The sequence below is a fragment of the Topomyia yanbarensis genome, chromosome 3 (genome assembly GCF_030247195.1).
Source record: "Topomyia yanbarensis strain Yona2022 chromosome 3, ASM3024719v1, whole genome shotgun sequence".
In the NCBI taxonomy this organism is placed as follows: Eukaryota; Metazoa; Arthropoda; class Insecta; order Diptera; family Culicidae; genus Topomyia; species Topomyia yanbarensis.
This window is the reverse complement of record NC_080672.1, coordinates 364472875-364496918: the sequence shown is the minus strand read 5'-3', so window position 1 is coordinate 364496918 and position 24044 is coordinate 364472875. Positions and strand designations below refer to the sequence as shown.

The 24044-nt window shown below is 31.4% G+C and overlaps 1 protein-coding gene across 1 annotated transcript in view; it reads right to left on the bottom strand.

Moving 5' to 3' along the window:
- LOC131694082 (fringe glycosyltransferase) overlaps window positions 1–24044 on the bottom strand; it is a 452643-nt gene that overhangs the window by 380236 nt on the left and 48363 nt on the right. The gene's annotated exons all lie outside the window — the stretch shown is intronic.

Here is a 24044-nt window from a genome sequence, read left to right as displayed (position 1 = left end):
CAGTGCAGTGACCCTTTCTCGACAAACGATGGATTCGGCCGATAGGAAACTGGAGACCAGCTCGAACCGACCGGAATTTTTACCTTTCCTTCACCGTTCTTCCTTTACCGTGTCCAGACATATTGAGCGTATGTGTGGTATAGCCAGCATGAGTGTAACACACGAATTCAAATTATTTGGGGGATTGTGCTAACGTAAGAACTAACCTCACGAAAACGTCACGCGAGACAGAACACAACGTCGCGTTTTCGTAGCACACGAATGATGCCGTTTCAGTTTACTTCCATCGTCAAAGAAGTGGAGATTCGAACGACAACTGTTCAAGATTGGCGGCTCGGTGCATGAAATTAGCGGGAACCAAGCACGAACGAACTTCGGTCCTGTATTTTAAAATCCGACTTTTCGTTGAGTGTGCTTCTTTCTAACCATCAGAAAGGAAAATAATTACCTCTGTTAGTAGCACGTAACGGCACAAACTGACAACCGTTCGCTCCAAACAGCTCAATAAGAATAAGATAAGATAATAGAAACAAAACTGTAGCGGACCTACATTTAAAACTTTCTATCATTTAGGTGTTCGGTTGGTACACTGTATTGACGGCTCTGACCGAGATGAGTTGGAAATTATCACCTTACTCGAACAGTTTAGGAAAGATTTTTTTAAAAAAACAGTTTTTCGTTATTAATGCATGTCATACATTTTTCAAACTTCATAGAACATTGCTGAAAATATTTTGACAAAATGGCGAAAAAATTGATTAATTCCATGCAGTACAACAAAAGATATAATCGTTTCTAATCTTACTTGATTTTTCTTCCGAAATTTCGAAAAGGTGCCCCTATATTGAAAGATAAGTTGTTGGTCACGACAAAAAACTCTAGCGAAATCTTATTTCAGCACCAGTGACTGCTCAAACATATGCGGTCGGGTTTACACCACCATTTTTGAAAATACCAAAAATGCTAAGATATGAATGAACTGCTATACATAGAGAGTTTCGCAGAAGCTTATCCTTTAATTTGGTATAAATAACGACTTGATCCGATGTAAAATGAGCATTTTGCAGCCAAAACCATTTACTAGGTCCGATTTACCCCACCTTACTCTATTTAAATCTTTGGATATTATGTTACAATAATACGGAATTAAGAAATATTTTCATTTTGTAAGCTCCTTGGTAATATACTTAAAATAAATAGAAATCATGAAGATTTCTTTTTATTTTCACATCCTACTTTTTCATTTCATAATAATTTTGACCAAAACCGTCATTCCCCTATTAATCAGCCAATATATTTAGAAATTTATTCCCCTTTGCGCTAATTCGATCCGTTATAAATATTCAAATTACTTCATTTTACCGCTACGGGGATACCGAATTCGGAAACCTAAAGCAAAAAGTAAAATTACACCACCTCCACCAACCGTGCGGAACCACTCAAAATTAAACAACAAATGTGCTATCATCCCGCTAATTCCCACTCACTGAACCTCTCGGCAGGCAGCCAGCCACACATCAACCGCCAGCAACCGGTTGATAAGATTAGTGTCAATTGGCGACTTCGATACCGCGGAGGAGGACCTAGACTACCGCGGCAGGTTTGATCACTCTCGAATTTGCAGTAATTAATAGATTTTGCAATTTGCTACGCCGCATTAAGTTTTCGAACCGCGTTCGATAGTCAACTTTTTCTGATCCGATTCGAACGTTCTTCCCAATCCGTTCCATCGAAAACCTAAAGTCTTGACAGAGTAACGACGAAGAGGCGGAGCTTGAAAAATGGCCGTGCGAACCTATTTTTAGGAATCTAATCAATTCGCTACCAATCGATGAATAATCAGGAAAAAAAGTGTAATTGCCTTGCTTACCGAAGTCTTTGCCAGCTCAAATTAGAGGGCTAAGTTCTGAAATCACGTAGATCTCCGCCCCTCCCGGTCAGTCTAGGCTGTGATTCTCAACCCAGAACTTTCCGTGTCATTATCTGCCGTGATGATTCAATTTCTTTCGTTCGTTATTTCGATCAGCCAGCCTGAAAATTGACCGAGCCAACTGTCAAGAGAGCTACCGGTTCTGGGACTTATTATTTTTGACGAACCCCGTCGTTGTAACCTGTAATTACACCAACACCGTGGACAGTGGTAAACCCGAAAACCCACACGTACCCACACACACACACACCCATGCGTAGGTCCAATCTGTCCGAAAACATAACCTAAGCGATCAGTTCCTGCTGAACTCGAACGCGAAGAAGCAGTTTTTTTTCAGAAGGACCCAAGAAACAATTAATTTTCGGTGCTCCGCTTTCGGGTTGTATCCGTTTTTCAGCGCTGCCAACGATATATATACCGGCGTGTATGTTTATGGCATTCGTCGTATGGATAATGAAAGTGAAGTTTTTCAAAATTCAAAATTTAAAAGAAGAAAAAAAACGCGTCCTATAATTATCGGTTGAAGGACCAGTCAAACCTGCTTCTGCAAATTTTCGTACAGATTGGTTCTTTCGCTTTCAGAAAAAGAAAATCAAGGCATTCTGTGATCTGGCCGTGGTTGATGATGGGAGGTGGCACTGAAGGCTTTCGGGATGCTTTTCGAACGTCGGTTTAGCGCTGCAATTAGCGAGCGAAACGCTGAATTATTGGCCCCGCAAATTTGTATGTAACAGGTGTTCGTAGAGCAATATTTATTGATAAATGTTTGCTTTTTCATAGCTTTTTCATTTCTGTATTGGTTCTGACCGGTATAGTTTGAGAAAGAGAAATAATTATTACACCCAAGTTTGAGTGAGTTTAATCGGAGCTATACCAATGTAGTGCACTAATAAAAATAAAAACGACTTTTTACACACTAAAACATTAATCCACTTGGACGGTTTCTAAGTCAATCGTAGGATTCGGCTTTCTTCGTTTCATGGACTTGGCGGGAATTATCGTTTTCTGTGTTCAACAAAGTTCGCAGTAGATAAACTTTCCTTGAGGTGGGATTTTGATCCTAAGACGACCATCTACCTACCCTAGAAACAATGAAGGTTTCATGGCAGTGTAAAAATAACTCTTAAAACTTTTAATTCACTTGTAGCGTGCTATAAAACTTCAACTAATACTTGCACATAATTTCATAACCAGTTATTGGATATCATCATTTTCGATCGCGTTTAATATTCCATTCTAAAGAATGTCATCAGAAAACAGGAAAAACGGAGAGTGAAAATTTTCCCTTGTTTCTTTCTTTTACCCCCGAGGCTCACTGACACCGCATATTCTATTAGCTGCTATTATGTTGTCTTGTTTCATGAAAATTGATGCACAAGCAAGAGTGACAATGCGGTAATTGGATTTCGTTTTCGTTGCGTTCTTTCAAATTTGGTCCATCGTAACTTATCATCTCACCGGGCTTCGATGAGAGTGATGGTAAAATCTTTGTGCAAGTCAATTTGCTTTACGTGGCATGTGAGGTTTTCTTATGATGATCAGATGCTCATTTCCAGAAAAATTAAGAAATTGTCAAACAGGGCAAATATCAAAGGTACAGGTAGACACCCTTGTGATAGGCAAGTTTACGACCACTGTCGACTAAACAGTGCCCGTAAAGACTTCGGTAATTATGTTTAGAGGTGAATTGTTGTTTTGCAATTTTTCGAACCTTTAATTTTTCTTATTGTCGAATTCTCAATTTTCCGAACTCCGCCATTTAAGAATTTTCAATTTTTCGAATTTTTAATTGTTCGAATTTTCAATTTGTCAAATTTCTAATTTTTTGAATTTTCAAATTCTCATTTCCTCGATTTGTTTTATCTTCTAAACATTAAATTCTTCGAATTTTTAAGTTTTTTGAATTTTCAATTTTTTGAATTTTCAATTTATTGAAGGTTCAATTTTCGAATTTTCAATTTTTTGAATTTTTAATTTTTCAAATCATATATTTTTTGAATTTTCAATTTTGCGAATTTTTCATTCTTAGAATTTTTTTATTTATTTATTTTAAATTTTCCCAACTTCAAATTTTCCGAATTTTCAATCAGTCGAATTTACTATTTTCGGAATTTTTGATTTTCGAATGTTCAATTCTTCGAATTTAGAATCTTTAGAATCTTCAGCTCTTCGAGTTTTCAATTTCTCGAATTTTCAATTTTTCGAATTTTTAATTTCAATTTATAGAACTTTCAATTTGTCGAATGTTCAAGCTTTTTAATTTAAAACGTTTCAATTGTTCAATTTTTCGAATTTTTATGCTTCAATTTTTCGATTTATTATTTTATCAATTTTTCTATTTGTTTATTTATCGATCTAACGATTTTAAATTATCAAGCTCTGATTTTTTATCTTAAATCTTTAATTTTTGATTTTTTATTTTTGAATTTTAATTTTTGAATTTTCGATTTTCGATTTTCGATTTTCGATTTTCGATTTTCGATTTTCGATTTTCGATTTTCTATTTTCGATTTTCGATTTTCGATTTTCGATTTTCGATTTTCGATTTCCAAATTTAAATTTTCGATTTTCGATTTTCGATTTTCGATTTTCTATTTTCGATTTTCGTTTTTCGTTTAACGATCTTCGATTTTTCGATTTGTCGATTTTTCGACTTTCCGACTTTTCGATTTTTCGATTTTTCGATTTTTCGATTTTTCGATTTTTCGATTTTTCGATTTTTCGATTTTTCGATCTTTCGATCTTTCGATTTTTCGATTTTTCGATTTTTCGATTTTTCGATTTTTCGATTTTTCGATTTTTCGATTTTTCGATTTTTCGATTTTTCGATTTTTCGATTTTTCGATTTTTCGATTTTTCGATTTTTCGATTTTTCGATTTTTCGATTTTTCGATTTTTCGATTTTTCGATTTTTCGATTTTTCGATTTTTCGATTTTTCGATTTTTCGATTTTTCGATTTTTCGATTTTTCGATTTTTCGATTTTTCGATTTTTCGATTTTTCGATTTTTCGATTTTTCGATTTTTCGATTTTTCGATTTTTCGATTTTTCGATTTTTCGATTTTTCGATTTTTCGATTTTTCGATTTTTCGATTTTTCGATTTTTCGATTTTTCGATTTTTCGATTTTTCGATTTTTCGATTTTTCGATTTTTCGATTTTTCGATTTTTCGATTTTTCGATTTTTCGATTTTTCGATTTTTCGATTTTTCGATTTTTCGATTTTTCGATTTTTCGATTTTTCGATTTTTCGATTTTTCGATTTTTCGATTTTTCGATTTTTCGATTTTTCGATTTTTCGATTTTTCGATTTTTCGATTTTTCGATTTTTCGATTTTTCGATTTTTCGATTTTTCGATTTTTCGATTTTTCGATTTTTCGATTTTTCGATTTTTCGATTTTTCGATTTTTCGATTTTTCGATTTTTCGATTTTTCGATTTTTCGATTTTTCAATTTTTCAATTTTTCGATTTTTCGATTTTTCGATTTTTCGATTTTTCGATTTTTCGATTTGTCGATTTTTCGATTTTTCGATTTTTCGATTTTTCGATTTTTCGATTTTTCGATTTTTCGATTTTTCGATTTTTCGATTTTTCGATTTTTCGATTTTTCGATTTTTCGATTTTTCGATTTTTCGATTTTTCGATTTTTCGATTTTTCGATTTTTCGATTTTTCGATTTTTCGATTTGTCGATTTGTCGATTTTTCGATTTTTCGATTTTTCGATTTTTCGATTTTTCGATTTTTCGATTTTTCGATTTTTCGATTTTTCGATTTTTCGATTTTTCGATTTTTCGATTTTTCGATTTTTCGATTTTTCGATTTTTCGATTTTTCGATTTTTCGATTTTTCGATTTTTCGATGTTTCGATGTTTCGATTTTTCAATGTTTCGATGTTTCGATTTTTCGATTTCTCGATTTCTCGATTTTTCGATTTTTCGATTTTTCGATTTTTCGATTTTTCGATTTTTCGATTTTTCGATTTTTCGATTTTTCGATTTTTCGATTTTTCGATTTTTCGATTTTTCGATTTTTCGATTTTTCGATTTTTCGATTTTTCGATTTTTCGATTTTTCGATTTTTCGATTTTTTGATTTTTTGACTTTTCGATTTTTTGATTTTTCGATTTTTCGATTTTTCGATTTTTCGATTTTTCGATTTTTCGATTTTTCGATTTTTCGATTTTTCGATTTTTCGATTTTTCGATTTTTCGATTTTTCGATTTTTCGATTTTTCGATTTTTCGATTTTTCGATTTTTCGATTTTTCGATTTTTCGATTTTTCGATTTTTCGATTTTTCGATTTTTCGATTTTTCGATTTTTCGATTTTTCGATTTTTCGATTTTTCGATTTTTCGATTTTTCGATTTTTCGATTTTTCGATTTTTCGATTTTTCGATTTTTCGATTTTTCGATTTTTCGATTTTTCGATTTTTCGATTTTTCGATTTTTCGATTTTTCGATTTTTCGATTTTTCGATTTTTCGATTTTTCGATTTTTCGATTTTTCGATTTTTCGATTTTTCGATTTTTCGATTTTTCGATTTTTCGATTTTTCGATTTTTCGATTTTTCGATTTTTCGATTTTTCGATTTTTCGATTTTTCGATTTTTCGATTTTTCGATTTTTCGATTTTTCGATTTTTCGATTTTTCGATTTTTCGATTTTTCGATTTTTCGATTTTTCGATTTTTCGATTTTTCGATTTTTCGATTTTTCGATTTTTCGATTTTTCGATTTTTCGATTTTTCGATTTTTCGATTTTTCGATTTTTCGATTTTACGATTTTTCGATTTTTCGATTTTTCGATTTTTCGATTTTTCGATTTTTCGATTTTTCGATTTCTCGATTTCTCGATTTCTCGATTTCTCGATTTCTCGATTTTTCAATTTTTCAATTTTTCAATTTTTCAATTTTTCGATTTTTCGATTTTTTGATTTTTCGATTTTTCGATTTTTCGATTTTTCGATTTTTCATTTTTCGATTTTTCATTTTTCGATTTTTCGATTTTTCGATTTTTCGATTTTTCGATTTTTCGATTTTTCGATTTTTCGATTTTCGATTTTTGATTTTCGATTTTCGATTTTCGATTTTCGATTTTCGATTTTCGATTTTCGATTTTCGATTTTCGATTTTCGATTTTCGATTTTCGATTTTCGATTTTCGATTTTCGATTTTCGATTTTCGATTTTCGATTTTCGATTTTCGATTTTCGATTTTCGATTTTCGATTTTCGATTTTCGATTTTCGATTTTCGATTTTCGATTTTCGATTTTCGATTTTCGATTTTCGATTTTCGATTTTCGATTTTCGATTTTCGATTTTCGATTTTCGATTTTCGATTTTCGATTTTCGATTTTCGATTTTCGATTTTCGATTTTCGATTTTCGATTTTCGATTTTCGATTTTCTATTTTCTATTTTCTATTTTCTATTTTCTATTTTCGATTTTCAATTTTCAATTTTCAATTTTCGATTTTCGATTTTCGATTTTCGATTTTCGATTTTCGATTTTCGATTTTCGATTTTCGATTTTCGATTTTCGATTTTCGATTTTCGATTTTCGATTTTCGATTTTCGATTTTCGATTTTCGATTTTCGATTTTCGATTTTCGATTTTCGATTTTCGATTTTCGATTTTCGATTTTTGATTTTCGATTTTCGATTTTCGATTTTCGTTTTTCGATTTTCGATTTTCGATTTTCGATTTTCGATTTTCGATTTTCGATTTTCGATTTTCGATTTTCGATTTTCGATTTTCGATTTTCGATTTTCGATTTTCGATTTTCGATTTTCGATTTTCGATTTTCGATTTTCGATTTTCGATTTTCGATTTTCGATTTTCGATTTTCGATTTTCGATTTTCGATTTTCGATTTTCGATTTTCGATTTTGATTTTTGAATTTTGAATTTTGAATTTTGAATTTTGAATTCTGAATTCTGAATTCTGAATTCTGAATTTTGAATTTTGAATTTTGAATTTTGAATTTTGAATTTTGAATTTTGAATTTTGATTTTTGATTTTTGATTTTTGATTTTTGATTTTTGATTTTTGATTTTTGATTTTTGATTTTTGATTTTTGATTTCTGATTTCTATTTTTCAATGTTTTAATTGTTCGATTTTTTTATTTTTTATTTTTTGATTTTCCGACTCTTCCATTTTTCGATTCTTCTATTCTTCGATTCATTGTTTGCCAAAATTTTAAATCTTAGGTATTAGATTTTTGATTCCTAATTTTTTATTTTTAATAGTCGATTGTCAATTATTGAATATCGATTATAGATTATCGATTATAGATTATCGATTATCGATTTAAAATTCGAAAAATTTTAGATTCGAGAAATTGAAGATTCTAATCAATTGTAAATTCAAAAATTCCAGGAGTCGAAAATTCGATAAATTAAAAATTCGAAAAATTGAATATTCGTGAAATTGAAAATTCAAAAAGTTGAAAATTTGAAAAATTTAAGACCCAAAAATTGAAATTTGGTTAATAGAGAATTCATAAAATGCAAATTCGAGAAATTATAAATTCGAAGCATTGTATATTTAAAAATTTGAAAATTCGAAAAATTGCATATTCGAAAAATTATTAATTCTAAAAGGCTTCAATTTGAAAAATCGTAACTGGGAAAAACTGAAAATTTGAGAAATTGAAAATTCGAGAATTGAACATTTAATAAATTGAAAATTCAAAGAATTAAAAATTCAAAAAATTAAATTTTTTGAATTTTTAATTCTTTGAATTTGCAATTTATTAAATGTTCAATCCTCGAATTTTCAATTTCTCAAAAAATTCGAAAATCGAAAATTTAGTATTTCAAAAATCGAAAAATCAAACAATCAAAAGTTGAAAAATAAAAACGAAACGTAAAATTGAAAAATCGAGATCGAAGAAAATCGAAAACACGAGATTCAAAAATTCGTAAATTCGCGAATTCGTGGATTCGTAAATTCGTGAATTGGTAAATTCGTAAATTCGTAAATTCGTAAATTCGTAAATTCGTAAATTCGTGAAATCGTAAATTCGTAAATTCGTAAATTCGTAAATTCGTAAATTCGTAAATTCGTAAATTCGTAAATTCGTAAATTCGTAAATTCGTAAATTCGTAAATTCGTAAATTCGTAAATTCGTAAATTCGTAAATTCGTAAATTCGTAAATTCGTAAATTCGTAAATTCGTAAATTCGTAAATTCGTAAATTCGTAAATTCGTAAATTCGTAAATTCGCGAATTCGTGGATTCGTAAATTCGTAAATTGGTAAATTCGTAAATTCGTAAATTCGTAAATTCGTAATTTCGTAAATTCGTAAATTCGTAAATTCGTAAATTCGTAAATTCGTAAATTCGTAAATTCGTAAATTCGTAAATTCGTAAATTCGTAAATTCGTAAATTCGTAAATTCGTAAATTCGTAAATTCGTAAATTCGTAAATTCGTAAATTCGTAAATTCGTAAATTCGTAAATTCGTAAATTCGTAAATTCGTAAATTCGTAAATTCGTAAATTCGTAAATTCGTAAATTCGTAAATTCGTAAATTCGTAAATTCGTAAATTCGTAAATTCGTAAATTCGTAAATTCGTAAATTCGTAAATTCGTAAATTCGTAAATTCGTAAATTCGTAAATTCGTAAATTCGTAAATTCGTAAATTCGTAAATTCGTAAATTCGTAAATTCGTAAATTCGTAAATTCGTAAATTCGTAAATTCGTAAATTCGTAAATTCGTAAATTCGTAAATTCGTAAATTCGTAAATTCGTAAATTCGTAAATTCGTAAATTCGTAAATTCGTAAATTCGTAAATTCGTAAATTCGTAAATTCGTAAATTCGTAAATTCGTAAATTCGTAAATTCGTAAATTCGTAAATTCGTGAATTCGTAAATTCGTAAATTCGTGAATTCGTGAATTCGTAAATTCGTAAATTCGTAAATTCGTAAATTCGTAAATTCGTAAATTCGTAAATTCGTAAATTCGTAAATTCGTAAATTCGTAAATTCGTAAATTCGTAAATTCGTAAATTCGTAAATTCGTAAATTCGTAAATTCGTAAATTCGTAAATTCGTAAATTCGTAAATTCGTAAATTCGTAAATTCGTAAATTCGTAAATTCGTAAATTCGTAAATTCGTAAATTCGTAAATTCGTAAATTCGTAAATTCGTAAATTCGTAAATTCGTAAATTCGTAAATTCGTAAATTCGTAAATTCGTAAATTCGTAAATTCGTAAATTCGTAAATTCGTAAATTCGTAAATTCGTAAATTCGTAAATTCGTAAATTCGTAAATTCGTAAATTCGTAAATTCGTAAATTCGTAAATTCGTAAATTCGTAAATTCGTAAATTCGTAAATTCGTAAATTCGTAAATTCGTAAATTCGTAAATTCGTAAATTCGTAAATTCGTAAATTCGTAAATTCGTAAATTCGTAAATTCGTAAATTCGTAAATTCGTAAATTCGTAAATTCGTAAATTCGTAAATTCGTAAATTCGTAAATTCGTAAATTCGTAAATTCGTAAATTCGTAAATTCGTAAATTCGTAAATTCGTAAATTCGTAAATTCGTAAATTCGTAAATTCGTAAATTCGTAAATTCGTAAATTCGTAAATTCGTAAATTCGTAAATTCGTAAATTCGTAAATTCGTAAATTCGTAAATTCGTGAATTCGTTAATTCGTAAATTCGTAAATTCGTAAATTCGTAAATTCGTAAATTCGTGAATTCGTAAATTCGTAAATTCGTAAATTCGTAAATTCGTAAATTCGTAAATTCGTAAATTCGTAAATTCGTAAATTCGTAAATTCGTAAATTCGTAAATTCGTAAATTCGTAAATTCGTAAATTCGTAAATTCGTAAATTCGTAAATTCGTAAATTCGTAAATTCGTAAATTCGTAAATTCGTAAATTCGTAAATTCGTAAATTCGTAAATTCGTAAATTCGTAAATTCGTAAATTCGTAAATTCGTAAATTCGTAAATTCGTAAATTCGTAAATTCGTAAATTCGTAAATTCGTAAATTCGTAAATTCGTAAATTCGTAAATTCGTAAATTCGTCAATTCGTAAATTCGTAAATTCGTAAATTCGTAAATTCGTAAATTCGTAAATTCGTAAATTCGTAAATTCGTAAATTCGTAAATTCGTAAATTCGTAAATTCGTAAATTCGTAAATTCGTAAATTCGTAAATTCGTAAATTCGTAAATTCGTAAATTCGTAAATTCGTAAATTCGTAAATTCGTAAATTCGTAAATTCGTAAATTCGTAAATTCGTAAATTCGTAAATTCGTAAATTCGTAGATTCGAGAATTCAAAAATAAGAAGATTCGAAGATTCTAAAATTCGAGATTTTAAAAATTCAAAAAATTGAAATGTTAAATAATCTAAAAATTCAAAAATTGAAATATATAAAAATCGAAAAGTCGAAAAATCAAAAGTGAGAGTAAGGTTAATTGCAGAAACTCAATACTGTTGCTAAAAATGCTCAATTGTACTACTATTCAAAAAATGTTCAAATTGACTCCCCTAGTCTAATAAATATCAATCACTCCCCCTAGTATATCGAACAATATTGCTAGTTTTTTTTATCGTTGTATGATTGTTCCCCTTAGTTTAATAGGGTGATGAGCCTATTTGCACCATGTTTCTATTATCACCCTACCCATTTGAAGCCGTTGGTTAGAGCAGTGTCTGCCATCTTTATTCAACGCGTTGAGTCAAATGGTAGCGCAACAATAGGGGCACTCGATTCGAGTTTTCATTGTGCTCAAACACGAGAATTTTACTGTTTTCAACGCATTTGAGTTATTATATTAGTTCTTAACAACGAAGCAAAGCGGTTCATGTCAATTTTTACGCATTCCATTGATTGTAAGGCAAGAAATTACCGAATTAGTGAGGCACCTTGCTTAGTACGGTGAAAATAGGCTCATCACCCTACAATTAATTGCTCCGATATCCAATTTCAAATTATTTTACTACCCATAAAGACTAATTGACCCCCTAATCATAATCGACATTGTTCTAAAAATGTTTTATATAATGAAAAAATAAAACCAATTTGATTATTTACATGAAGGGCGGTTCATCGACGACGGAAGCCTTCTGATGTCACTCAAGCAAGCCTTTATATTCGTTGTCGTTTAAAAAAATAGTCGACGGCACAACGAAACGCGCAGCAGCTCAAAATCTTGGTTGTATTTAGAAGATTTGATACAGATTACCCCGACGGAATATGGCATCACCCTATGCCGAATGTTTAGCACTGCTTCAAAAATTTTACTAGAAAAACGCTAGGAACGAAAGTGATGTGTATTGGATGGTGAAAAACATTCGTTCAAATAACATGATAGTTAATACATTCCAATGCCTTTAGCTGAAATCGGTCCTGACACTGATTGGTACTAATTGGTTATGACACTTGAAGTGGTACCGCACTATTGATTTCAGCATCCACAGAATCACTAGCCTACCTAGTTTCGTTTAAAAGATTGAGACTAAAAAATATATATTTCACTTCATGCGTCTTTTCTTTACCTTTTGTACAGACCCAATGAGTGATCAGCCTACTGCGTCAACGAGTGTCCGTATGCTAAAAAAACCCCTACACCCTGCTCTGGGGTCTGTGGGCTGTGCTGGCTATGATGGGTGGCATTCTGTGTTACATGCCATGTTCGGTGTCGGTCCGTTTCGTTGCAGAGCTCCAGGCTACGAAGGGGCGAAGAAAATGCAACGGAACGGAAAGCTCGTGTCTTGTGCTCCGACTGTCTGATCTCGTTTAGTGCCTTTTTCTGCATTTCCTGCAAAACCCAGCAAACAGCACCCGGCACCAGCTGGCTGAGAAGTTAGTTTCAGTTTTCGAAGGAAGGTATGAACAGCTATACATAGGAAAACGTTTTCTCATTCATTTTGTAATATGTAATTGCATATTGATGATTACACAGAGTTTTCACTTAGTTCGAAGAATGGAGAAATCGATGTCTCAATATCGATATGCATGATCGATCGGTATTAAAGCTCTCAGTAGCAGGCCGATGCTGATCCAAATGGAAATGGGCTTTTACGGAGTTTGTTAAATGCAAATGTGGATGGGATGCAGTTCACTGGTGCAACCGATGAGGGTAGTGACAACTGCAGTGACGTGGTTTGAATCTGCATTGGGGAGTTGGAGAATTCGGTGCTCTGATCTCCCTCAGAAGCATTCACTTGCTAAGACACTGATCTGTCTGCTAGGATTCCGAGAAGCCAAGTGCTATTGGGCTATGATTGAAAGGCCTTTGTTTACTGGAAAGATGCTGTGCTATTCATAGAATGAAAGAGAAGATAACTCAATTCGTATGTGGTCGAAAATGGTAGGAACTCAAATTTCCTACATTTCCTCACAACTGCCTAACTGGGTGAATGACATAATAATAATTCACCCTTCAAAGGATTCAACAACTCATTTTGTTCCATACAATTGTCACAATCCATCACCAGAAACATTCAATTATTGCCAAGAGGAAAATATTTACTGATGCGTTTCCACTTCAAAGCAATTCTCAAAACAAACAGCCTTTAATTACTGCTTGTAGACACCCTAAAATGTTCAGTGTCTTACACGAAAAAAAAATCACACGCTGTCATCGCTATTACACGCTACATTACATCTGTTTCAGATTTCCCTAACATTACTCAACTCTCCTCGAGGGCGCATATGCGGGTGTGGTTTTCTACTTTTCCCACTATCTGATGGATCTATTTCCAAAATGTTTATTGATCTTGTTTCTCGCTTTCTCCCTTCTTTCTTCCCATCTCATTAGCCGAGCGTTCCGCTCTGTTTTTGTTTTGAAAGTGACAAAAAAAACCTCACACTTCCCAGAGGGTGTCCCAGCCTACTGCCTGCCACCAGGCGTGCGTCCCCTTTGTTGTGGTTACGAACCTTTTCTCGTTATGCCATTTTGCCTACATCATTTCTCAGATATATGTAGGACGATCATCTTCCAGTGATCCTCTCCGGCCACTACCGTCGCCGCCGTCACAGCCACATCCGTGGCAGATTGAGTTATGATTCGGTGATCTTTTTCCTCGACCTCTCAACGGTGCTTCGGCTGGTGCGCTCTTTCAACCGCTCCTTCACGGACGGGACGGATCTTGAGGCGCAGATCCACACCAACAGAATCGATAAATCAAATCGGCTGCGGTCCGTTGAAATAGATGAGAGTCATTATCGATTCCAGATCGCGCCCGGAGATCTCGTTCCTCTAACCCGGAGTGTTTGTAGACCACAAGACTTTAGAGAAATATGTATATGAATTCTGGCAGGCTGCAGATTCCTACAGCGTCGTCATCGGTGAATGGGGCGAAATTAATAGAACCGACGAAAGGTTGTTGAAACACTGACTGCGCTAAATTGGAAACAGCTGGAGATCGTATCTTCAACTTTCCGGGCCCAGGGTTGCGCCGTGTCGTCTCAGCTGTATCGCCAATCGCCCTAGCTTCAACAAGGTACAGCTGGCCAGCGGTTGTCATTAATCTCTGCTAAATCTTTCTAGTGGTCAAGAGATAGCCTTGTCAAAGATTTCTCCTTGAGCGATGGTCGTGCCGGGTGAACTAATGATCTAATACTGGTTTGTTTACTTGTTGACGATAAGGCCAGTATCATTTATTGTATGTAAGTTACACCTTTCGAATTATTGATTATACTCAAACTTTTGTGAGATATGGAGTTACAAAGAATTCACGCATGAAACTTGTGTGTACAACTACACAAGCAGAAATTTTGAAGTTGATAAGTTGAAAAGGGTACATAAACAACGCTTAAGAGTACCTTGAAATTTAGTAGTGTGTGGTGTGCTTTTTTCCAGTTTCTAAGAGCACACGATCTAAATATCTTTTGAAATTTCAAGTTGGTAAGAGCATACAAACAACACTTGTGTTCTTTTTACCGTGAAATTTTCGATGCTTTCCTGGACATTATCTGAAAAAATTGATATCCTATTTTAACGTACATTAGAGTTCCGATCAAACAGAGTGAGAAATGTGGTTACACAGATCATTACTAAATAAGATAAAAATCAGTGGTTGCAAGTGGCTTCCTTGTGTGATATCAGAAGGCTTTTGACGTCGATTAAACTCATATAATCTTACTGATCAAAATTGTGTTATTGTTAAATTGATAAAAAAAATTATGCAAATTCTTTGCCAACATTATCGTTTGGATGAAAGGTTTTCCAGCTTTGTAATAGACCTGCAAGAATCCATAAATAAATTGTACTTTTCGAGTCAAATGCATAATTATTGAAACATATCAATAACAGCAGGAATTCAATAACATTGTATCGGTTGAGATTTGATAATGCATGTGGAAGTATTCAAGCAATTCTTAATAAAAAAAATTAGAAAATCGAGCTCCTAAAGCTTCAGTTCGGATTTTAATTGATTTTCTATGAAACTGGATACAGGACTTCGTTTGACACCATCGGTTATACTTGAGAAGGATTTCTGCCACAGGGGCTTACTTGTTTTACATGCAAAGGTGTTGTAAAAAACGTTCTACAACGTCTGCTGCATCAGAAAATACCAGAAACAGCATATTTTTTTAAAGCCGAATTTTCATTCTTCATTCCCCAAAACGGTCTATTGGTACTCGAGATATATTAGACAATTTCTGAATAGTTGTCTTGTTTAGTGAAAATGCAATTCACTAGAAAATTATAGAGGTACGAAAAGATACAGAAACCAAGACTTAACAGTGTAATCCGTAATTGACGAGTACTGAAACATACGATAACATATTTTTAAATATATTTAGATCTCATTTCGAATATCCCCATTGAATAAACTAAATATCAGTCGCCCTAAGTGGCTTCCTTATGGTACAAATTCTAATTAAGCCAAACCAATCGAAAAGGTAAAATTTCAACCAACACATAGAAATTCAAGTCGAAGAGCAATGCTGCAAGGAACGTTTTCGGAAAACTGCTAAATATTTGAAATTCCATAGCAAACTGCAAGGGCAATGTAAGATTCAGAGCCTACACACCAAAAAAATATGAATTTTATCGTTGATGTAATTGCAAACATGACACAAATCAACAAACCGTAATTTACGAAATGACGGAACATTACCGTGTTCCATTTAATTTTACATGAAACGTATACTTTACATGCGCAATGACGTAAAATTACACTCCCTACCATTCAGAACAAACGCTGTATGTGGAGTAAAATTACATGATTTACGAAATTAAACGTCATGTAAAATTAAAATCAAACGTAAGACTAAGTTATTTTTGATGCTCGTATATGTCAGGGTCAGGAGATGTAAATTTACATTTTTTTTCTAGGTGTGTAAAAGACTTGATTTTACTTCTTTGTTCAAAGCTAGATTTTACTGATTCAGAATTTCATTGAGTAGGCTACTAAAGTCAATTCCCATTTAGATTATTTTGTGTTTTGATCTGAAAACCATTCTTCTTGATGGACGAGCACACGCCATTGGTAAATCGATTATTTTATACGAAGCGTATCTGTGTACCTGTACCCCAAGTTCTGCAAATTTTTCTGATCCTTAAGCAAAAATGGCGAATGACCTTAAGGTTAAAAACTATATAAACGAAATCAAAAACATCAGCATCTCCTATGTTACTTACTCTTAATCATACTCTCACTCTTGATCTTGCTCCTGCTTGTTTCTCAATCTTACTCCTGCTCTTGCTCATACTCTCGTTCACCTATTATCGATTTTGGATATTCGTTTTTCTTCGATTTCTCGATTTCATGACTATTCAATTCACGATTTTCGATTTTTTTCATTTCAATTCTGTGATTCTTAGATTTTTCGACTATTCGATTTTTGGATTTTGCTATTTCTTAATTTTTCTTTCTTTCGATTTTTGATGTTTCGGGTTTTCAATTTTCCGATTTTCCGATCTTTTGATTTTTTGATGTTTTGATTTTTAGATTTTTCAATTCTTCGATTTTTTATCTCTCGATTTTTTATCATTCGATTATTCGATTTTTGTATTTTTCTATTTCTTGATTTTTCGATTTTTCGTTCTTTCCACCTTTCGATTTTTCGACTTTTTTTGTCATTCGATTTTTCGGTGTTTTAATCTTTCGATTTTTTAATTTTTCCATTTTTCGATTTTTTTATCTCTCGTTTTTTTTTATCTTTCGATCTTCGATTTCTTGATTTTTCAATTTTATGATCTTTTGATCAATCGATTTTAAATTTTTTCTATACTTCGATTTTTCGATCCCTTGATCTTTTGATTTTTTTATTTGATTTTTTGATTATTTGATTTCGGTCCTTCGACCTTTCGATCTTTCGATTTTTATTCTTTCGATTTTTCGATTTTTTGATCTCTCGTTTTTTATACTTCGATTCTTCGATTTTTTTATTTTTCGATCTTTTGATCTCTTGATTTTTTGATTTTTTATCTTTCGATTTTTCGATTTTTTGTCTTTCGGTATTTTGATCTTTCGATTTTTCAATTTTTTGATTTATCGAACTTTTGATTTTTTTATCATTGGATTTTTCGAATTTGTGATCTCTCGATTTTTTTGATCATTCGATTCTTCGATTTCGATTTTTTTTCGATTTTTCGATCTTTTGATCAATCGATTTTTAATTATTTCTACACTTCCATTTTTCGATCTCTTGATCTTTCGATTTATCGGTGTTTTGACCTTCCGATTTTCAAACTTTTCGATTTACCACCCTTTGTATTTTTCGATTTATTTGATTTCGATCTTTCAATCTTTCGATTTTTCGTCGTTTTGATTTTTCGATCTTTGGATTTTTTGATTTTTGATCTTTTGATTTTTCGATTTTTCGATCTTTCGATTTTTCGTCGTTTTGATTTTTCGATTTATCGACTTTTTGGTTTTTCGATCTTTCGATTGTTTGATCATTTGATTTTTCGATTTTTTGATCTTTTGATTTTTCGATTTTTTGATATTCCAATTTTTATATTTTTCGATTTTTCATTCTCTTGATTTTTCGATTTTTGGATCATTCGACTTTTCGATTTTTTAATTTTTCGATGTTTAAATTTTTGGATACTTTAAATTTTTGATTTTGTAATTTTTCGATTCTTCGATTTTTTTATTGTGATTTATCGATTTAACAATTAATCGATTTATCGATTCATTGCTTTATCGTTTCATCGATTTTAAATTTGTGATTTTTTTTTGGTTTTTGGCTATTGTTTTTTTTTTTTTGGTTTTTGTTTATTGTTTCTTGTGTTTTGTTTTTTGATTTCTAATTTTTGATTTTTGATTCATCGATTCATCTATTTATTAATTTAGCAATTTATCGATTAATTGATTTTTCGACTCATTGAATTATCGATTCATCGATTTTAAATTTGAGATTTTTGGTATTTGGTTTTAAGCTTTTGGTTTTTGGTCTATGGATTTTGGTTTTTTGTTTTTTTTTTTGGTTTTTTTGGTGTTTTGGTTTATGGTTTTATGGTTTTATGGTTTTATGGTTTTATGGTTTTATGGTTTTATGGTTTTATGGTTTTATGGTTTTATGGTTTTATGGTTTTATGGTTTTATGGTTTTATGGTTTTATGGTTTTATGGTTTTATGGTTTTATGGTTTTATGGTTTTATGGTTGTATGGTTTTATGGTTTTATGGTTTTATGGTTTTATGGTTTTATGGTTTTATGGTTTTATGGTTTTATGGTTTTATGGTTTTATGGTTTTATGGTTTTATGGTTTTATGGTTTTATGGTTTTATGGTTTTATGGTTTTATGGTTTTATGGTTTTATGGTTTTATGGTTTTATGGTTTTATGGTTTTATGGTTTTATGGTTTTATGGTTTTATGGTTTTATGGTTTTATGGTTTTATGGTTTTATGGTTTTATGGTTTTATGGTTTTATGGTTTTATGGTTTTATGGTTTTATGGTTTTATGGTTTTATGGTTTTATGGTTTTATGGTTTTATGGTTTTATGGTTTTATGGTTTTATGGTTTTATGGTTTTATGGTTTTATGGTTTTATGGTTTTATGGTTTTATGGTTTTATGGTTATATGGTTTTATGGTTATATGGTTTTATGGTTTTATGGTTTTATGGTTTTATGGTTTTATGGTTTTATGGTTTTATGGTTTTATGGTTTTATGGTTTTATGGTTTTATGGTTTTATGGTTTTATGGTTTTATGGTTTTATGGTTTTATGGTTTTATGGTTTTATGGTTTTATGGTTTTATGGTTTTATGGTTTTATGGTTTTATGGTTTTATGGTTTTATGGTTTTATGGTTTTATGGTTTTATGGTTTTATGGTTTTATGGTTTTATGGTTTTATGGTTTTATGGTTTTATGGTTTTATGGTTTTATGGTTTTATGGTTTTATGGTTTTATGGTTTTATGGTTTTATGGTTTTATGGTTTTATGGTTTTATGGTTTTATGGTTTTATGGTTTTATGGTTTTATGGTTTTATGGTTTTATGGTTTTATGGTTTTATGGTTTTATGGTTTTATGGTTTTATGGTTTTATGGTTTTATGGTTTTATGGTTTTATGGTTTTATGGTTTTATGGTTTTATGGTTTTATGGTTTTATGGTTTTATGGTTTTATGGTTTTATGGTTTTATGGTTTTATGGTTTTATGGTTTTATGGTTTTATGGTTGTATGGTTGTATGGTTGTATGGTTGTATGGTTTTATGGTTTTATGGTTTTATGGTTTTATGGTTTTATGGTTTTATGGTTTTATGGTTTTATGGTTTTATGGTTTTATGGTTTTATGGTTTTATGGTTTTATGGTTTTATGGTTTTATGGTTTTATGGTTTTATGGTTTTATGGTTTTATGGTTTTATGGTTTTATGGTTTTATGGTTTTATGGTTTTATGGTTTTATGGTTTTATGGTTTTATGGTTTTATGGTTTTATGGTTTTATGGTTTTATGGTTTTATGGTTTTATGGTTTTATGGTTTTATGGTTTTATGGTTTTATGGTTTTATGGTTTTATGGTTTTATGGTTTTATGGTTTTATGGTTTTATGGTTTTATGGTTTTATGGTTTTATGGTTTTATGGTTTTATGGTTTTATGGTTTTATGGTTTTATGGTTTTATGGTTTTATGGTTTTATGGTTTTATGGTTTTATGGTTTTATGGTTTTATGGTTTTATGGTTTTATGGTTTTATGGTTTTATGGTTTTATGGTTTTATGGTTTTATGGTTTTATGGTTTTATGGTTTTATGGTTTTATGGTTTTATGGTTTTATGGTTTTATGGTTTTATGGTTTTATGGTTTTATGGTTTTATGGTTTTATGGTTTTATGGTTTTTTGGTTTTTTGGTTTTTTGGTTTTTTGGTTTTTTGGTTTTTTGGTTTTTTGGTTTTTTGGTTTTTTGGTTTTTTGGTTTTTTGGTTTTTTGGTTTTTTGGTTTTTTGGTTTTTTGGTTTTTTGGTTTTTTGGTTTTTTGGTTTTTTGGTTTTTTGGTTTTTTGGTTTTTTGGTTTTTTGGTTTTTTGGTTTTTTGGTTTTTTGGTTTTTTGGTTTTTTGGTTTTTTGGTTTTTTGGTTTTTTGGTTTTTTGGTTTTTTGGTTTTTTGGTTTTTTGGTTTTTTGGTTTTTTGGTTTTTTGGTTTTTTGGTTTTTTGGTTTTTTGGTTTTTTGGTTTTTTGGTTTTTTGGTTTTTTGGTTTTTTGGTTTTTTGGTTTTTTGGTTTTTTGGTTTTTTGGTTTTTTGGTTTTTTGGTTTTTTGGTTTTTTGGTTTTTTGGTTTTTTGGTTTTTTGGTTTTTTGGTTTTTTGGTTTTTTGGTTTTTTGGTTTTTTGGTTTTTTGGTTTTTTGGTTTTTTGGTTTTTTGGCTTTTTGGTTTTTTTGTTTTTTTTTGGTTTTTTTGGTTTTTTGGTTTTTTGGTTTTTTAGTTTTTTGGTTTTTTGGTTTTTTAGTTCTTTGGTTTTTTGGTTTTTTGGTTTTTTGGTTTTTTGGTTTTTTGGTTTTTTTGGTTTTTTGGTTTTTTGGTTTTTTGGTTTTTTGGTTTTTTGGTTTTTTGGTTTTTTGGTTTTTTGGTTTTTTGGTTTTTGGTTTTTTGGTTTTTTGGTTTTTTGGTTTTTTGGTTTTTTGGTTTTTTGGTTTTTTGGTTTTTTGGTTTTTTGGTTTTTTGGTTTTTTGGTTTTTTGGTTTTTTGGTTTTTTGGTTTTTTGGTTTTTTGGTTTTTTGGTTTTTTGGTTTTTTGGTTTTTTGGTTTTTTGGTTTTTTGGTTTTTTGGTTTTTTGGTTTTTTGGTTTTTTGGTTTTTTGGTTTTTTGGTTTTTTGGTTTTTTGGTTTTTTGGTTTTTTGGTTTTTTGGTTTTTGACTTTTGATTTTTGATTAGGGTGGGTGCTCCTATAGTTGAGGTGTACCAATAGTTGCAGCAGTGGGTTATACGCCTAACTAAGATACCAACCATCAACAAATATTTTTTTTATCGATTTATCGCACTAAAATTATGCGACAATAAAACTGTTATTCTTGAAATTTGCTTAAATAACTATTGAAAAAATGATTTTCTTCGAAAATTGAGCTCTCTTGCACCTATAGTTGATCTAATGTACCTATAGTTGCAAGTCCCATAAGAATTCAATGGGATTTGCAACAATGGGAACCGAAATTAGCGATTGCACCACTATTGGTACATGTGTTCCTATAGTGGTACAAGCGGTATTAAATACATAAATTGGTTATTAAACCACCTTTATATTTTTCCTATGTAGTAGGGATTGAAAGCTTTCGTTTAATATATTAAGATTGTTCATAGGTCTATTCGTCGATTTTTTAACAAAAGTTTTCCTTAAGCATGCGACTATTGGTACATCCACCCTATTTGATTTTTTGATTTTTTGATTTTTTGATTTTTTGATTTTTGATTTTTGAGTTTTGATTTTTGATTTCTAATTTTTTATTTTTGATAATCGATTATCGATTGTCGTTTGCCGATTTTAACTTTCAATTTTCGATCGTCGATTATCAAATTCCGATATTATTTTTTGGATTTTAGATGTTGGATTTGGGTCTTGGATTTTGGATTTTCGATATTGGATATATGATGTTTGATTTCTTCTACTTGTTCTCGAACTCTTTCTTGTTGCTGATCACGTCCTCTTTCCAATACCCGTTCTTGTACTCGCTCTCATACTTGTTCTCATGTTCGTTCTTGTACTCGTTGTTTTACTCGTTGTTGTACTCGTTCTTTTGCTCATTCCCGTACTCTCTCTCGTACTCGTTCTCGTACTCGTTCTTGTACTCGTCCTCGCACATGTTCTCGTACTCGTTCTCACACTCGTTCTAGTACTCGCACTCTTACTTATTCACGTGCTTGTACTCGTTCTTTTACTCGTTCTCGTCTTCGTTCTCATAATCGTTTCTATATTCTATTACTATACTTGTTCTCGTACTCGTTCCCGCCGCTCGTTCTTTTACTTGTTCTCGTACTCTTTCTCGTAGCTGATCATATCCTCTTTCCAATACTCGTTCTTGTACTCGTTCTTTAACTCGTTCTTATACTCGCTCTCGTAATCGTTCTCGTGTACGCTCTCGTACTCCTTGTATTCGTCCACGTACACGTTCTTGCAGTCATTCTCACATTTGTTCTCGTACTCGCTCTCTTATTTGTTCTCATATTCGTTTTTGTACTCGTTCTTTTATTTGTTCTTGTATTCCTTCTCGTTTTCGTACTCATTCATATACTCGTTATCGTACTCTTTCGCGTACTTGCTCACGTACTCGTTCCCGAACTCGCTTTCGTACCCGTTCTCATCCTCGCTCTCGTACTCTTTGTTGTACTTGTTCTCATATTCGTTCTCAAACTGGTCCTCCTACTAACACTCGTTCTCATGCTCGTTCGTATACTCTTTCTCGTACTAGTTATCACAGTCGTTTTCGTACTCGTATTCGTACTCGTCCTCATACTGATTCTCGAATTCATCCCCATTGATTTTTATTCTCGTGCACATTCTAGTTCACATGTTCATACTCGTCTTTGTATGCATCCCGATCAGAGTGATTCAACAACAGAATGCAATTTTGTATCAAATTGTTGTCTAAATTTAGTCTCGCTAGTAGTTGAAATAAACTATAACCAGTTTCAATGGGAGACATACTTTTGATAATGTTTTGTTAAGATTTTCTGATTGAAATTTTGTACTATTCTTATAGTTCTCATACTCAATCACGCAATCTTTCTCATATTCAAAGGAATCGAAGTAGTTCGGTCAAATTAAATTGCAACTATGCCGCCAAACTATTGAAAAATCCACCGAAGCCAACGAATTCAAAGTGTTCACGTTTACCAATAAAGAGTACCAGACCCCACTTGATCCGTGGTTGCTCAAAAACACAAATTAAAATAATTTTATTAGTGCCCCACGAGCCCTTACAAATGACGAAGGAAGTGCAAAAAAAAGCAGTGCACGTGTACGTAATTAAAGTTTTCATTTTTTTGTGTCATCTTGCTGACGCTAATCAAAAGAAATAAGCGAAAGCAAAGATGCTGGCAGGTACTTCTTCTCTCGGACAAAAAAGGACGCTCCAGAGGCAGGAAAGCAGAAAATAAAAAGGTAGGAAAGGTTTTAACTGGGTTGGGTACTGTAGAAAGAGAGGCTAAAAAAGGGACAAATGCGGCGGCAAGTGCTTCTGACACGAAGGCTTGAAAAGGGAGTACTTATCTCAAAGAAATTCAAGTGCGCTAAGATAAATGGTTTAATTATAAAGAAGCTTGAATAAAAAAAAAGTATTTCAATATGGTCATTAAGCCATGTGCTGTTTTCTGTTTTTTTCCTGATGCAGCTGACGTTAAAGATACGTTGTTAAACTTTTTGCTTTTCATTTCTTGCGTAAAATAATAAAAATTATTTTGAAGATTCCCTCTAACAACCTTGTCCTCTATCATTTTGCTGGGATAAGAGTCAAATCCCTGTGACTTAAACCACTGGCCTCTAAGGTAAAACAAGGATCAATTTGAACAAATCTCTAACATGTTGGTCGCTATCAAGTTCCATATCTTCTCGAATAAAGTTACCAGAGGGCGAATTCAAATGCTTACCCGATACGTTGAAGTCTGTCAAAATTAATTATGTCATTCGTCAACATTGGTAAATTTGCTCGAATATTTAAGTAAAAAAAACATTGCTTAGCTTTAAGCCTGAACCCTGT